Source organism: Hippoglossus hippoglossus, chromosome 8 (assembly GCF_009819705.1).
Source record: "Hippoglossus hippoglossus isolate fHipHip1 chromosome 8, fHipHip1.pri, whole genome shotgun sequence".
Classification (NCBI taxonomy): domain Eukaryota; kingdom Metazoa; phylum Chordata; class Actinopteri; order Pleuronectiformes; family Pleuronectidae; genus Hippoglossus; species Hippoglossus hippoglossus.
In genome coordinates this window covers 3918443-3935755 of record NC_047158.1, presented here as the reverse complement: position 1 = coordinate 3935755, position 17313 = coordinate 3918443, and the positions used below count along the sequence as shown (strand labels likewise).

At 41.5% G+C, this 17313-nt stretch overlaps 1 protein-coding gene across 4 annotated transcripts in view; it reads left to right on the top strand.

The window, feature by feature from the left end:
* LOC117766876 (potassium voltage-gated channel subfamily C member 1-like) overlaps nucleotides 1-17313 on the top strand; it is a 69233-nt gene that overhangs the window by 16946 nt on the left and 34974 nt on the right. The gene's annotated exons all lie outside the window — the stretch shown is intronic.

Below are 17313 nucleotides of genomic sequence, written 5' to 3'. Positions count from 1 at the left end.
GTAAATCACTGGTGTCCTCCGGAAACCTCCTAGCAGTTTGCTTTTTGATGCTTTGGCTGACAACTGACATCTTCCTCCATTTGTAAAGCATCCTTTCCTGACCATGGGGCTAAATCAGACCACGACCCTTCCCTGTGTACTTATGTATCGTGTGAATTTGCTTTTGTGTGTGCTTCTAGAAATGGAAGCATCTTAAATCTCTCTCTGTTTGTTTGCTCACGCCATGTGTCACACGCCACAGCTGTCATTTGAACCTTCATTTCCACTGTGGACCCTGATTACAGTTTACTACCCGAGCCCTATTTCCAGAACCCCAAAAGTTTTACTTTCAATTGTTTCCTACTGGGGAGAGGATTGTGGTGCTGCAAGTTGCTCAGTGGTTAAAACACAAATCTCACACTGCTACAACCAGTTAATTCACACTGAAAGCAAGCACTCAATGGCACGAGAATCTAAATTAGAGTGGGGCCGCAGACATTTATTGTGTGGCCTTAAATCCATTTACCAAGGGATCGACAAAATCAGTATAGGATTCGTCATCTGGGAACAGTAAATATCTGTCTCAAATTTCACTGTCTGGATTGAAAGTGGTGGAACGACTAACTGACATCAGTGTCGTGGCAAAATTCTAGATACTAGACACAGGAACAGATGGAGTGATGGAGACCAGGGGAAGATATGAGTTCACACCAACACACCATTTCCCTGTTGGGTCTTGGTGAAGCTGATGGAAAACAGAAGTAATTGTCATATTGCAGGTGCTGTGCAGAAGAAAACCGGGTGCCCCCACATGTGGAGGCTTGCATGCCCTCCTGCAGCCGTGTCTTCCCCATTCTCTCTCTCCATTTCTTGCTTACAGACCTTATAATCTAGGAATATCCAAAAAAGAGAAAACATATTAGTCACCTTGTTACACTGTCCTGCCATCTGAAGGATTGAAGACACATAGACTGTATGTAAAGATGGGGAATGCATCTCCATTTGCTTCCACTATCTAGAAATGAAGCCGTAATATCCTGGAAACGAGCTCTGCCATCTTGAGGTCCCACCGATACACATGCCCATCCACTAACATGAAGGAAGAGGCAGAGTATATGACCTATACTACAGCCAGCCACCAGGGAGCATCGATGCTGGTTTGACTTTGGACAAACATTTTATTCCACGCAGACAGTAGACATCTGCCAGATCAATTGGTATAGTTTTGAAGATGCAACCTAATCCTGTATAAAGGGTAAAAAACAACACTTAGATTTTTCCTCAAAGAAAGAAAACAGTTACCGATAACTAACTGCAAAAACAATTACGAGCAGAAAGGTAACTAACAATGTGGTTCACGTTCGCTCAGCCTAAGTTCAATCAGGAAGACTTTCCCCCTTTAAATCAATCTCAATTCCCTCACTCTCTCTCTATGCTAATTTATCAGCTCATTGTGGGCGTTTCTAAATGGCCTATCAGATTCTGCTGCAGTCTCTTCCAGCCAATCATGCGGCTGCTGTCAAACTATAAATCCCTTCTCCTCTCTGCCGAATGTAAATAGTGTCAGGTAGATTTTAATCGGCATTGGTGGTAAAGTCAGCTCCCATGATCCCATGCTGCTTTGCAACATCATCAAACTAGGCTTTCTTTTATTGTTTTGATTGACACCTATAGCGGCTGAAGTTACATCTTGTACGTTTAGATTGGCAAGTATCTTTAATTCAATTTATAATGGAAAAATCTCGCCTAGCAGCCACTAAAATAAAATTGCATTGGCCACAAAGAATGTGTCTTAAAATGTATTAAGGACAAAATAGTATATCATCATCGAATATCAATAGTATAATCATATTTCACCTTCACTCCCGTACACACTCATAGGGAGAATTACCACATTTTTGTGCTGAAATGTGCACACTGGTAATTCAACTGCTTGCGCTGTTCACAAGCATTGCCCACACGGATATAACAACAAACACAGATCAATATATGACCTGAGCAAAGTGCCCTCCTCAGTGGATGACCTCATCTAACTGGCCATTTAGAACATCAATCCAGGGCAGGCAGGCAGGGCCAGGTTGTCAATCATTGTAGTGGCCAGTCGGAGGCTTTATCATGTCCTGTCTCCTTTCTTGCAGCTGTCAACTGTGCCACTATGATAATTCTCTCTTGAAGGGGTCTATAACCTAACATGAAAATGGCTACATAGAGTTTCTCAATAAATATGTCGCATGCAAAACATTTCCCATAAATGTGGAGCAGCAGAAAAATCCAGAAATAATTTTGTGCTTGATCATAAAAGGGTAAAATCGTATGAATGTAGATGAATTTTGGTGCAATACCCTTGAGATATGTAGTGAAGTGGTACAGGCGGTAGTTGGAGGGGTGGGGTCTGTGTTATGGCCAGCAAGTAAACAGGAAGTGTCTCACAGCGCCCCCCATTGGCTGGTTCTGTCACCCATGTACGTGCGCTGTCCGCTTCCTGGCAACAGCTTCTTTTGGACCTGACTCTGTCCTTTGGCAGCCTGGTGCACTAATTGGCTGAGCTCTGTGATTCCGTCTTAGTGTGTTGGAGCTACCTCTGCACTGCACGAGGCACCGCAACAATCTGTGGCCTGCAGCGGCACTACAGCAGAGCCGGGCACAAAGGAGGAGGAAAACATAGCTTTCATTTGTCACGTCTTTCTCTGAGGTTTCCTGCTTGCTTGAGCTGTAGCTTTGTTAGTGTTCTTCCTCTTCTGACTCCTGTTTTTAAAATGTCCTTTTTTTGTCCACTTTACAAAACGCACGCTAAAAATCTACTTTAAAAAAAGCCCTTTTGGCTTGTTAAACCCACCGAGTGGACTCAGTGGAGAGGCACACACACACTTAGACGCAGCAGGTTTTACAGTGTGACTTGAGGCTGTTTTAGTGCTGTAGCCAGTGTACGGATGGGTGGATTTCTCAGGCCTCGTCGCCTTGTGACTGCACCTCTCCTCCTCCTCCTGCTGCTGCAGCCTTCCTGTCTCATTGTTCTACCTTGGTTATCCGTTGGTCCGTGTCATTATAGCGCAGTAGGCAGCTTAGGCATTACATTTGCTTGTAACTTGTATGCTCTTCCCCCACCTGTCCTGCACCCCTCTCCTCCTGCCCAAGTATTTCCAGCACAAACTGCTGTGTTTAGCAGATTACACCAGCCATTTACCCAAATGAGCTCCCATGCAAGCTAGTTCTTCTCCAAGTGTACAACACCTGGGCATACTGCAAAACAAGATCCGCACTCTGGCTTTGTTTATGACTTATGGAGATGCGTTGTGATTGATGAGATTTAATCCATCGATTTATAATGAAAAGACATCAAAGGTCTTTTGTTTTTCATCCAAAAGAACCCCATCGATCCTCTTGCCTCCACCACCACCACCTCCCTGCTTGCTGATTCTGGGTGATACAGCTTTGCTTACGCATACGTCTGGTGAAGGCTGGACAGCAATTACTATGAGAGTGCTTAGGGAGTTTTATGCACGGCTGAGGTTGGCTGGCTATAGCTGGTTACTCTGTCCAACTTCGCTGAGGAGGGACGAAGGCAGAGAGGGTAGAAGAAGGGAGGGAAGAAGAGAGGAGGCATTAAAGGAATTAATTGCAGAGGTAAGGTGGTTTTCAGGCCAGAAACCTGTCTTGGGCCATTTCTCTGATGAACAGTATGTAATATATATTACAACTGCAACACATGTTTTGAAGTCAGATCTGCTTATGTAGAGCTTAGAAAATTGGTTTAAAAAATAGATGAATCAGACAGAACTTTTTTAAACAGTACACAGTTAAGTTTACATTCATCCTGCCTGGTCGACTTAAAGGAGTAGTCTGACATTTTGGGGAATATGCTTAATGCAGTGCAGAGGATCTCAGAGATAATGCAAATCAGAAATTAGTTCAGCTCACTTTAGGACTGCAAGTAGCCTGGTGCTGTCTAAAGTAAAACAAAAAAGTAAATATTTCAAAGTTCAGTAATTAACAATTAAACATTTTTCACTTTACTTCATAGCCCACACAAACAGAAATGTAAAAACAACCATGTGGAGTTACATGCTGGACCTTTTTCTAGACACTCCATTCATCCAACCTTCTATACAGACTCAGGGCTCGCCTCTGGAGGCAGTTCCACACATTTTCAACACAAATGTCTTGGGCTAGTGCAGCTCCACAAAATTACATTCTTCAAAAATCATATGATTAATCCACTCTGGTATGGTGTGGACCATCTGAAGTTTGGTTCTCAAACCTGTCGAAATGTGGGCCAATTCTTGAAAGGAGCTGGTTTTAGACTGGCTCCATGCAAGCACCAGCAAAAATGTCTTTGGTCTCTGTACTTTGGTGTAATTTTTACATTACTGTTTTGTATAGTAAACACACAGAGAGAGAGAGAGGGAGAGGGAGAGATATGTTATTTTCTTTTGCAAATAAGAAGTAGCCTGGAGATAACCTATTAATAATAAACGGCCACTAAAATATAATCAATTCAACCAAACCACAGCAGCAAGTCTCCAAACTCAGCAGGAATCATTTCTTGGAGGCAGGACATACAGATTTCAACTTGTTTCATATCATACTCACTGAAAGTCAAGTCCAAAAGATTAGCCCACTGAGTTTGGTCCCAGCAATACTCAGCTCCCCAGTCGCTGGTGACATGTCAAACTAATTTGTGCATCCTCGTTATTTACTCCTCTGGACCGTCACCACAGAACAGTGCTGTGAACTTCGCAGCAGCCACTCACCAGCTTCACTTGAGTCTGAAGTGAGAGCTGGTCGCTGGGATCCCAAAGTTGATTTATACTGAGATATTGACTCTAGTTCTTTCTACAACTGTGGGTTGGACTTGAGCTGTGTATATTAAACTGTGGTGAACTGATTAGCAGTGTGTTCTGGGTGTGTGGTCGTCTGTTGGTGCCTTTTGTGCTTTCTGCTCATTCCAGTTATATTAATATTGTGGTCATGTAATATATTTCAAGGGTCCTTGCTTGTGGTGGTGCTTGGAGTTAGTAATACACAAATTTAGTGAAGAATATAAATGTATTGAAATCCTCACAAAACAACTGACACAGAATTAATATGAACCCCCTGAAGATGTAAGGCCTGGTGAGTATAACAGATTAAACAGTTACTTGATTAAAATAAATTGGAACAAATTTGATTATCAATTAATCTTTGTATCGAAGTCAATTTTTATTTTACAAAATTGAAAAAAACGTATCGAGTTCCAGCTTCTCAAATGGTGCAGTCCAGTCTGCGATGCCAGAGAACAGCACACGCATGCTCCTGGCCTTTGCCTGCTGCCTGCCCTTGGGACCCATGGCAGATTCATGGAGATCTCAGGGCATAGACCACTGTGGTGAAGAGGGAGCTTTCAATTTACCATTCGATCTATGTTATGACACTGAGCTGTGGTTCATTACAAAGGAATGACATTGCGGATGCAAGCGACCAAATTTCCATAGGGTGGCTGGGCTCAGGTTCAGGGATAGGACAAGGAGTTCAGACATCCTGCTGGCAGCTCGGATTGCTGCTTAATGTTGAAAGGAACCAATTTAGTTGGTTGGTGTATTATTTTCTTCAAAAAGCACATTCCATTTGAAGTTTTCTGGGCATGCTGCACTGGGAGGAGACCAGGGGTAGATGCAGAACTGGCTAAAGGCGTTATATATCCCATCTGGGCTGGGAATGCCTCAGGATCTCCCAGGAGGAGCTGGAAACCGTTGCTGGGGAGACTGGGAACACCCTACTTACACTGCTACCATGGTGACCCAACCTTGGAGAAAAAGGATAAAAATGGATGGATGGACTTGTTCAATTATTATCGGAGATTTACTTTGATATAATTATTTATTGATTTAAATAAAAAATAATGTCACTACCCTTCTCAAAATGTTGCAAACAGCGCTGTTTGTAAGACTTGTTGTCCAGCTGCATCTTAAAGCAAAACTATGCCACTCTCAAAGTCGGAGTGAAAAGACTGCAGTCACATCCCCCTGACTGCATCCACGTGCCACCCTGTTCTCTCTCTCTGAGACTTTAGTGTCTTTGTGGTCTGGAGACCTGCCTCTCAGTTGTACATAAGCATATTTAAGTGTATTAAAGAATAAATAGAAGAATACAATTGTTGGATAAAAAAGGACATGATTGTAAAGCTCCTTTTTTATTCCTTATCCATTAGGCTCATACCATAGTCAGGGCTGTGTTGTTGTTTGTGCTAACGCTGATCTTTGTCACCTACACTGCATGTCACCATCTGTGAACAACAGGGAGAGAGGAAGAGACAGAGAAAGGAGGCAGCACACAGGCCAGACGGAGAGATGCAGAGAAACGCAGACAGCAGTGAGGATGAAGGCAGCCAGACAGACAGCTAGATATAGAGTAAGGGATGAATGAGTGTAAAGTGGGAAAATGAAGTGGCACAGAAGTGGAGGAGAAGCAAAATCCACCCAGTTACGGTTGCAATGCTCTGCACCACTTCCTTCTGTCTGAAACAATTCCCAGCTACAAAGCAGGCGACACATGTAGGCTGTCTCACACCTAAACCTTCTCCGCCTGTTACTCCCTCACATACACACACCTAGAGTCTCACTGACGCAGCACAAGTCACACTTAAAAGGTGTGTGTCAGTGTGAGCGTGTGTGCGTGTACATTCTGCTGTACCCTCATCCTGGGAATAATGTTAATGTTCAGCCGCACTATTTGAAGTGAAGTCACCTTTACAAGGGACATTGTGTGTATGTGTGTGTGTGTTTGTGTGTGTGTGTGTGGGGGGGGGTCTTTTCTGCAGTGTAGGAGAGGACATCCTAACTGCTGCGTCACTGCAAAAGGAGAGAAAACATGATGTCATTTATACAGTACCAGCCTTTGCTCAATTCTCAAATTCAACAACACTGATCTTCTTGTCATGTCCGCACCACTTTTTAAAATGGAATCATTTTGACATTTTTTTAAACTTGCACCAAAACGTGTCCAAATGAGCTCAGGTTGCTGAGGCAGCTGCAGAGCAACGACTGCCTCCACAACATGTCACTATTGACCTTCATCAGCAGAGCGGACCGGACCTCTGAGGTTAGTCACCAGCTATGTGCTGCACTGGTCTACAGAAACCAGTCCTCTCACAATCGTTTGGGGCCTGAAAGAAGGAAAAGGTAATTAGCCAAATGCAAGAACATTTTATTATTCTTGTTTAAAATTTAAGCAAACGCTTCTAACCTAACCAGTGTAGACATGATGAATGTCACCTGTGTATATTTGAATCAACGTGCATGGTAATGCCCCCAGTAATACTAAATAAGGCTGTGCTTCCTGCCCCATGGCACAAGAGTTCATTGATGAAAATGGCATAAAAAAAAGAGCTTAATGTTAACAGTGAGGTCCTGGTTTCAGAGATCCAGAAAATGTAAGTCTCTGGCGTGTAGAGCAGCTCAACGTACATCCAATCTGTCTTTACGACTCGAACTGCGGCTCTACCACGGCTCGAGTGTGAATATGACACTCGCTGTATAGGCGCTGCTGTCTTGACTGATGGTTGAGAAGAGATGTCATGAGCCACTGAGCTTTAGCATAACATCAATATGCATACCAACTGCACTATTTTGTAAAATAAAAAATTGTCTGCTCCCCTGGCCATTGTGCAATGACACATGAATACATTAAGTATTATATTATAATTCAAATTGCAGAGTTAAATAGAATATTGTCAATAAAATTGTGAATGGCAAGTGAGATATGTATTTATAGTTGCTTAAAATTAATGAAATATACAATACATTTATTTAAAACTTGATCTGAAAAACAGCAGACTAATTTCAAATGACTCCTACGACAGGTCTGGACCACTTGCAAATTGTGTTCGTACCTTAAAACTCAAAATAGAAGAATATTGCTAAATCAGTTGCACACACCACTTACCACCAAATCTTTTCATACGAATGTGTGTCCTGTGTCAACTGCAGAGTCAATTGACCCGGGAGTGAATACAGATTGAAGCCATTTCCATTGAATACAAAACCCAGATGTTTGTGGTTTTTTGACCAAATGGATAAAGTGCTTGAGGCCTCGATTTATTTGCGCATTATAGAAAATTGAAAATTGAAAAAACCTCTCTGCCACAAATACTGCACACCATATGAAGTATTTGAAAGAATAGAAAGAGTAAAAGTCTGAGTAAAACTAACTGATGGATTTTGTTATGCCTAGGTTTGCCTGGGAGCGCCGCAGCCTCCTCAGTGTCATTACTTCCTACACACACTTTGTGCGAATGTGGCCTGATGTGCTGAAGCAACAACTTGAACACAACTGAATGTCTGTCTCGTTAAAAAACGTACTACTCGGTGAACAACAATGAAGCTTAAAGTCTCCATGAAGATGATGTCAGAGCGCTATTGGAGTTCAACATATTTACGTGTTTCCAGTGAAAGCATTAAGCTAAAGGGGGAAATGTCATAGAACTCCTCACCAGATTTTATAGATGCTGTAACCGCTTAACACACAGAGTTTTCTATCTGTTGTGGAGGAATTCTCACCACCACCTTGATATGCCGTCAGATTTAAGCAATGCATTGGGCAGGGAGACAATGATTGAAACATCTGATTAACAGAAGGTTGGGTTTTAGTTACATTATTTGAAAAAAATCTAAAAGTTGAAACCACACATATGTACAAAATGTTCTCTGACAATATTATTTGTTTTTCTTGGCAAAGGTTAGGGAAAGATTGTGGTCCCTGGTTCAAATACGACAATATCAGATGTGGCTGGAAACACGAGCCACAATGAGTTTACTTCATGAACATTTAACCTGAAGCAGTCCTTCCCAAAACCTTAACCAAAGTGCTATTGTTACCTGAACCTTCCCACGTGCAGGACTCAGGATGTGAGCCTGGGTCCTCTGCATTGTGTAACCAGCGTTCACTTGAACTAGCTCCCAGTGAATTTCACGTGACCTGAAAACCCTGACAGTGCTGATGAGCCTCTGTGTCCTACGTGAACTGTCCTTTAGTCTTCCTTTGCTTACACTCGCATTATTTGGCCTCCTATTATATCCACGAGCTGAAGGTCCCGGCTTACATTGAGTGTCCCTCAGCTTCCACTTTTTGTAGTTATCTTTTTTGTGGAGGGTCTGGGTGCATATCTCAGGTCTGACCAGGTTAAATTACTCTAATTAGAAGCTTTTGATCCTATGTCCCAAGCTGAGAGCATCTTTTTCTTGCTTCATCCCCTTCTTGCAATTATCTATCTTCTTCTAGGGATTCTGGAAGAAAGAGATTTTTCCTTCCTTCTCTCTCTATCACTCCTCACTTTCTTAACATCCATCTCCCTTGCTGACTCCCCCATCCCCACCTCTTCCCTCCACCTCTCAGTATTGACATTATTAGCTAAGTACTTAGGTAATGAGTATCTTCTGTGTCACCGGATGATGTTTTAGAGGTAATCCTTCTAATGCGCCAGCATAAGCAAATCTAAGTGAGACCACTTTAATGCTTTTAATGCTTTTATTTTTGGGTTAGTATTTTCTCTGACGTGTAGACTACTTTAGCTAAGAGCTGAGTGGTTACATGTCAGCAAAAATATTTGACAGGTTTTCTCAATTGCTTTGGCTCATTAGATGAAACAGTCCTGACATTCTCTGAACTGTAGGAGCAATTATCTACAACTGTTTCATGGGACACTTCTATTGCCTGGCAGCAAAAGGTAACCCACACAAAACATTTCAAACTAAAATCATAGATTTTGTGACTGTAAATTAGCCAATGACACCACAATGAAAAGTCTTCACACGAAAAGTGAAATGTTTAGAGTTTTACCATGGCAGGCAACCCTGGAAATGTCCCTCATACATGTTTTGTTCTACTTTTTTGTTGACTGACTACTGGCTGTACTATACAGTTTTGTCTGTATGAGTGCAGTTTTGAATTTTATTGTGGTTCACACTGAGGCTGATGGTAATATATTTCCCTCCTCCATCTTATATCAGTCTGGTATGGAGGGTATGGTGCAGGAATTCCATTGTTTCATTTGCAACAAACAAATCATAAAAATCTTTAAAATATTAATCAAACATTATCCCACACAATGACATATTGTGGCAAATCTGGTTCAACTAAACCTTGTCCATGTTCTTGTATTGAGGTGTATCTAGGAACACAAGGAGAAGTTGGGTGTATAGGTCCCAATGTGTGGAATATACTGTATGTTCTCACATCATTCTCAGAAATGGCAGCACACTTTGTAATGTTGCCCCGACATTGGCCTGGTGTACCAATTGTGGCTCGATGTCCATTGACAGTGAGGTCATATCTCCCTAAAGATTTGATTGCTGGAACAATGAAAGAATGTTCCGAAGTTATGAACCAACTCATTAAGTGTGTGTGGTAATTGTGCACTTTGTGGTCAAAAAGTGCAATTTGCTTGAATAAATTCTAATCTGTTTTAAAAAACAAATATAATGTTCAGAGATTTGAACATATTGTTTCGGGGAGAAAAAGCCCATTCAAGAATTGGGCCAAAGCAAAGGAGAAACTAGAAAACTATACTATTATACCTGCACTGGTTGAGTTAGTGCCTGTTGAAACATCCAACATTCACGGCAACATTATCTGCCTTTCTCGAATCCAATATTCACTTTCTCAACAAAGTCTCAACAAGACCCATTCAAAGCAGCACCTGGCTCTTTAGCTGCACACCATTCACTTCTTCACCAGTTAGTCACTGACTTTTTCTATACATCTATCTTTTTCTAGCTGTTTAGTGGAGGCCAGGTATTCTTTTGGTGACATTTGGGAAGAGCTCAACAACAAGTCACACAACATGTAAAATTGATGAACAACAAATCAAAGGCGCGTGTCATGGTTGGGAAAGAGAACAGTCAAGTAGTTAACGCGTTTTATGTGGGAAAAATGCATAGACCAGAGTGACTTTGACACAACTGGGTCAGCAGCGGTGAGTACCAGTGTTCTGCAAACCGAGGTCCAATGACAGGGTATAGGGAGATGTGACGGAACAAGATCCATTTCCCAACTTATAGGACTCAACAATTAAAGACCGAATGCAACATATGCCTGAATGTCCTTAAAGCCCTGGTGCCACATATACAATCGGTCGAGGTTTTGAAGAAACGTCCCCAGTGAGATGCATCGCAAATTGCTAAGCGAAATGTGTTATGGAAAATGTCTTCAGACAGTTTCAAATGTGTTCAGAAAATGGCTGATGACCTGAGCAAGAGGACCAACATCCACGCCAAGTATAGCAGTTACTTGGATGTAGACAACAATGACAAGAAGTTCGAAGATTCAGACCTAGACTTTGACACAGCCCGCTGGGCCAAGGCGCCGGCTGAGAGACATGTTTTGGGGGGAGGCGGAGTATATCACAACAAGCCAGATTGTTACGGGATCAAGAAAACCTTAATTTCTCAGCCACTGAAGCATTAATTTAAAAGAAAATTTATAAAGAATTTAAACAGAACTAAAAATGATGACAATTGTTTTTCCATGGCAAAGACAATGATTTACCTCAGGTTCATCTGCTCTAACTTGCCTGTTACCCCTATCACAGGATGTCCATTGGCAGATCAGAGCTGTTTTGGCTTCATGGGAAGGACCAAAATAGTAATAAGGTTTTTGTTTTTGTGAATTAATACCTGCATAAACTCATTCTTGGCAAATGTGTTAGCAAACAATGATCTATTGGAACATTCACCACACATTGGCATTCATTGTGAGTTTTTTCTTTTTTTCCTAATGAAAGGAAATAAAATATTCTCGCTCTCTTGAACTCCTGAGGAAAAATAGCTGACTATGTATTACTAAATGCTCTACTATGTCCACTAGCTAACTGCTAACTTTGTGTGGCTCCCTGGGTGGTGCAAGGCATATTTTTTTTGCTGAAAATAGACACATTTTGAAGCTGAAAACAGGGTTATTGGACATGGTCCCTGCTCGGAGCAAAACTTATGAGATGAGCTATCAAAGAAAGAAAGAAAGAAAGAAAGAAAGAAAGAAAGAAAGAAAGAAAGAAAGAGAAAGAAAGAAAGAAAGAAAGAAAAGGATTTAGCGCAGAGAGATCTAAAGGCACCAAGAGATGACAAAAACTGGAAGAACACAAATGAAGGAGAAAGGTATAAAAAGAGTCACAAAAATAGAAGAGTAAAAAGCCAAGACGGGAGGGAGAAGGCATAGTCAGTGATGAAGAAGATAAAGAGGGAAAGCCAAAGAATGAGAGGAGATTGTTCAGGGGAGGTAAGGGAAGAGATTTAGGTCACTCTGTATGACTGACAGAAGCAAGGGAATTTGATGGTGAAGATGAAGGAAGGAATTTACTAAGACAGAAGAGGAGAAAGAGTAAGATGAACCCCTGTTTAACCCGTAGACTGTATGTAAAGGTGGATGACGCCTCTCCAAATGTAGCCAAAATATCCCATTTACAGGAGCTGCCATCTTGCACTGGTGACGCCATTTGGAGCCAGAGTCTGCACAGTGAGTAGAGAGGAGCGGTGCTATGGAGGTCCCGCCAATACAGGCACTCGAGTAAAACCAAACCTATCAGTAACATTAACTAAATTAATTTAAAGTGCACTTATATATGTATATGCATGTCAATAAAAAATGTATCATACTATATTAGTACATGTATTATCCATTCTAAATGAATTATTTTCATAGGTAACAAAGAAAAAAGATCTGAAGTAGACAATAAGTTTTGATTCGCATCAAACATGGTTCACACTGAACTCTTAATAAAGATGCAGCAGATAAACATGATCAGCCAAAAAGGTTTTAATGTTGTTCATGATCGTGAATACAGATTGTGAAATGTATGACTTGAAGTGTAATCGTCAACATTATAAATAACTAATAATTAAAGATGAAATTCTTAACAATTGTTGACGTGGTAACTGCTGTTAGCACCAAAGACATTCGCTGAGCAGCTACTTTGTCATAAATACAACAGAGAAGCAGCTGCTGTATGTGTTTACAGTGTAGCCAAAGAAAGCATGTGGTTTCCATTGATTATGTCTTGATTGTGATCTGATTTCCTGCTGCACACAGTGCGAGTCAAATCAAATCTTAATCTCTTGTTCCTGTTGTAAACTCAGTACATTTGTCCTCCTAAAGCCGTACTCCACTTTCCCTGTGATCTGACTGGTCAGTAGTCCGGATGGCAGGTTTTGATCTGATGCTCTCTCGAGTAGGTTAGCCATTAAAAATAGATTAACATAGCGATCTACTCTTAAAATGAGCCGCTTTCAGGAAAAGTCTGGAAAAGTCCCAAAGGTGACCTGTAATGAGACAAATTCGTGCCCACGATATGCACTTGTGTATTTCACTGATTGTGGCTAATATATTGTATTAATGGTGCATTGTTTTCTCTTGGAAAATTGTGTCAGTCTGCATGAGGGTTTTGTAAAAGTCAAAATAACACAGTCAGTTTATAATGCTCATTTAACTGGCCACATTTGAGGCTAAAGCCCTCGTATCAGTCCGTCTGACAATCACATAATTCTACCAGCGGACTATGATGCCTAATGGTGGATGGTTATCTGCCACAGGCAGCGTCTGACAGAGCAGACACACTCAGCCAGACATTTGGGAAGCATTTGGCAGGTAGAATGTGTTTCCCACTGAAAGAGTTCACAGTGTGAGCTGTGATGTGACAACACAACCCAAATCTCAGCTGTATTGTTAGACACACAATGCTTAAAGAGAAAATTAACAGTTGCAGAAAATACATGTCACAGAGCCAAATACGTTTGATTTATGACTAAATATCTCAGGCTTACTTTCTGTTTAAGTGCCACATGCACAAATGTTAGAATGGTAGCAAGGTAGCTACTACTTTTAGCCTGGTTGGTCAACAGAGTATCTGCTTACATTCAGTGTTACTCATCAAACACATAGTGTGTACCCATGGGGCCCAAGAGACAAGCTGAATTCTTTCTGACCTAAAAACAATATTTTTCAATGGCAATTTTTGGAATATCTTAACCCTGCATGGTTTTCCTCTGTGTTCATTTGCCAGCAGTGACTTTTTTTCTGCCTCTTGCTTGCTGTGTCTGTTGTGTCCCTGTCAACTGTAGATCAGTGGAATACTGGGAATGATTGGCAGGAAGTCTTTGAGAGCGTCAGCAAGTTACTGGTCTGGAACTGAGTTGATGTCCAAGTGACAATAAAGCCCTCAACTAGCTGTAAAACATCACAAAGATAATGTTATTATCGAGAAAGTGTTTTTGCAGGAATGTGTATCTTGTTTGGGCTATCGCCAAAACGACAAAAGAACCACTTACCGTTTCCAGCTCGGGACACTGGGATGGACCTGTGTTAGTATGAACGTGATTTCCTTGTCGAGTGCCTGTCATGCTTGAAAAGTTTAGCTTTTCTCAAGCAAAGCAAAACAAGGGAGCCACGATGCAGTTCAGCAACGTGTGGAGTCACCACATTGAAAGTGAATGGAAGTGTTTCCTTTTAAGCCTCAAACACATTCGTGTAAATGGTCTGTATTTATATAGCACACGACCACAAGCAGTTGGCAGACACAACTGCAGCAGCAGGACAGCCTGTATGGCACAGACCAACAGAAACCTACAAACTCCTACATCCCTGAAAAAGCAGCATATCATTTGCACCCATATGTACATAAAACCAAAACATGCAACAAAACAAGGACTGGGAATGTAAAGAGCTTACCTGTGATTGGTCCACTGAAACTGCACACTGACACATTTCTGCGTGTAACATTTACGTCTTGTCAATTCGGCAATTTTATTCACTAAGATTTTTTAATCAAGTGCATAGGTAAAAGGTAGTCAGCATTTTGTTGCCACTATAATATCATTATGATATTTCTACTACTCTCTAATTAATATCCTCGTCATTCAAATCAGTGGCAAAGATTACAAGCAATCCTACCAGCCACTTGTTTTTCTTCTTCTATTGTTTTATGCTGTGTCAACTTCCTGCAATTGGTTTGAAAGGAACCGTTTTGCATGTGTTCTCACACTGCAAAGTAATCGAATCATGGTTCAGTTTGGTTCTGACCGAGTCCCCCTCTTTTGATTGGACTCAATTTTGGTCCGTTGGTCTGTCCTGCGGTCCGAGGCACCTTCCACACCTGTTATTTTGGCTCAGCATTAACAGAAAAGTCCAAACTTGGACCAAACAAGGTAGTTGTGAAAGCACCCTCAAGCTACGCTGAGTTGAGTCCTTAAATTTGAGGGAATTAGGACTAGAGAAGGGTTGAATAGTCATTGAATTTGGTGCACTGTAAAAACAGTGCTCTCGATTAGTCCCCAAAGGATTCGGTCAACAGGATAATGACCTGAAGTCCATTTCATTGTATTCAAAATTCTTCCTTTCAGACTGATAAGACTGATTTTTGTTACTCACATATCTGTCGGATAAAGGGCAACAGAGGAACTTTTCCTGCATCAGTTTTTTCAAAACTACCATAATAGAATAACTCAGAGGGATGAGAAAATGGATTGATATTTTTTAAAGAAGGGGCAGCATCCGGTTCGAGAAAGAGCAAGTTGAAAAGTTAAATGAGAGGATGTTTTTGTTTCTGCTTTTAATAACTCTCCGACAACCCTGAAATGTTCAAGAACGTGTGTGTGTGTGTGAGTGTGTTTTGTGTATCCAGGGCAGCTCTAGATAGCAGTGTTAAATTAGACCATGATAATAAGCTGTGGGACTTTCTGTGCTCCCTGAGGTTTAGAGGAAGACTTCATTTGTCTATCTTCATCACTTAGCTGACGAGCGTGTACGTATACACACACAGAGGGAGAGAGAGAAAAAGAGAGAGAGAGCATTCTTACATGTGTAAATACTTAAGCAAACACATACAGTGGTTCATTTTAAGTACACACATATATATACATGGAGCTAAACACACAAGCACTGCAATTAAACATGCTGTATGTCCATAACATGTCAGTAGACACACGCACTCACACACACAGAGCAGGAAGTCGACCTTCATCACTGACCTAGCAGGCACTTGCACAGTTGTATATGTGAACATATGTGTGCACACAACACACACACACACACACACACACACACACACACACACACACACACACACACACACACACACACACACACACACACACGCACACCTTTCATATGTCATAACAGGGAGTCTGTTTACACGCACACAATTAATCAGGTTTAATCTGACTGTACATACTCCCACTGGACCAAAGCACACAATAAAATAGTGCGACATTCCATAGGTATGTCGATGACTCACGGTTGTATTTAGCAGCCAACTGTTTAAGATGTTTGAAAGGCTCAGAGAGTTTTACAAATAGAATGATCTACAACAACATAAAGGTCTCATTCACAGCTTTTGGCATTGCTGTGCAGAGCATTTCAGTGTCTTTCTGGTTCAATAGGATTTTTTTGGCGACTTTATTGTGTGGATTCAGCCTCAGGGCTCTCATTAACCTGCCTTCAGCCACAAGGCTCTGTCAAACCAGCCTGTCCAGCAGCAGACAGGCACAGTTAGAGACTATAGCTGTCAAACACAATCGAACAATTAGCCGCTAAAGAGTCAGACAATATTTCTGAGGAGTCGTAGAGAGTGTGAGAGTGAATATAGGACTTCATCAAATGGATAAAAACGGGACTTCAAAAGAATTCTAACGCTGTGTTATCACCGGATGTGCTTACAGTATCTGCTTTTGTCACAGTTGTGGGCTTGCAGCTTGTTCTGCTGTCCGAATCAAACCAGAATTCTGCCTGTTTTTGTTTGCATAAAGATGTAACCATGCTTTTTCCCAGCCATGGTCTCACTAATTCTCTTTGATCATGTGCTTCTCGGCATGCAGTGTCTGATCAACCTTCGCTCTAAAGTTAAAGTCGGTTGCCTGTGAGCACACGATGCCAAGTATGGAAATGATGTGACTGTGAAAAATTGAGATGGCTCAGAATCGACAACTCAGTATCTGCATTATCATGAGGCAGGACAGTGCTGAGAAGGAATATTAGGGTTATGGAAATGCAGGGACAAAGAGATTGGAAGGGTTAGGGACAGTTTGGTTTCAAAGGGATGCTGCAGAGCAAAGGAAATCTCCTAATGCACGCGAGCAGCAACATACAGAACATGTGTGATAATACACTGCAACATATTTACTGTTGCAAGGCTGATAGAGTGTATATGTGTGTTTTAGTGGTAAAAGACTGTCAGACGATAACTGACCTTATTACATTAACAACTTATTACACACATGCGCACGCACGCACGCACGCACGCACGCACACACACACACACACACACACACTCACACACATTGTACCTCATTTCCTTTACACACTCCATCCATCATC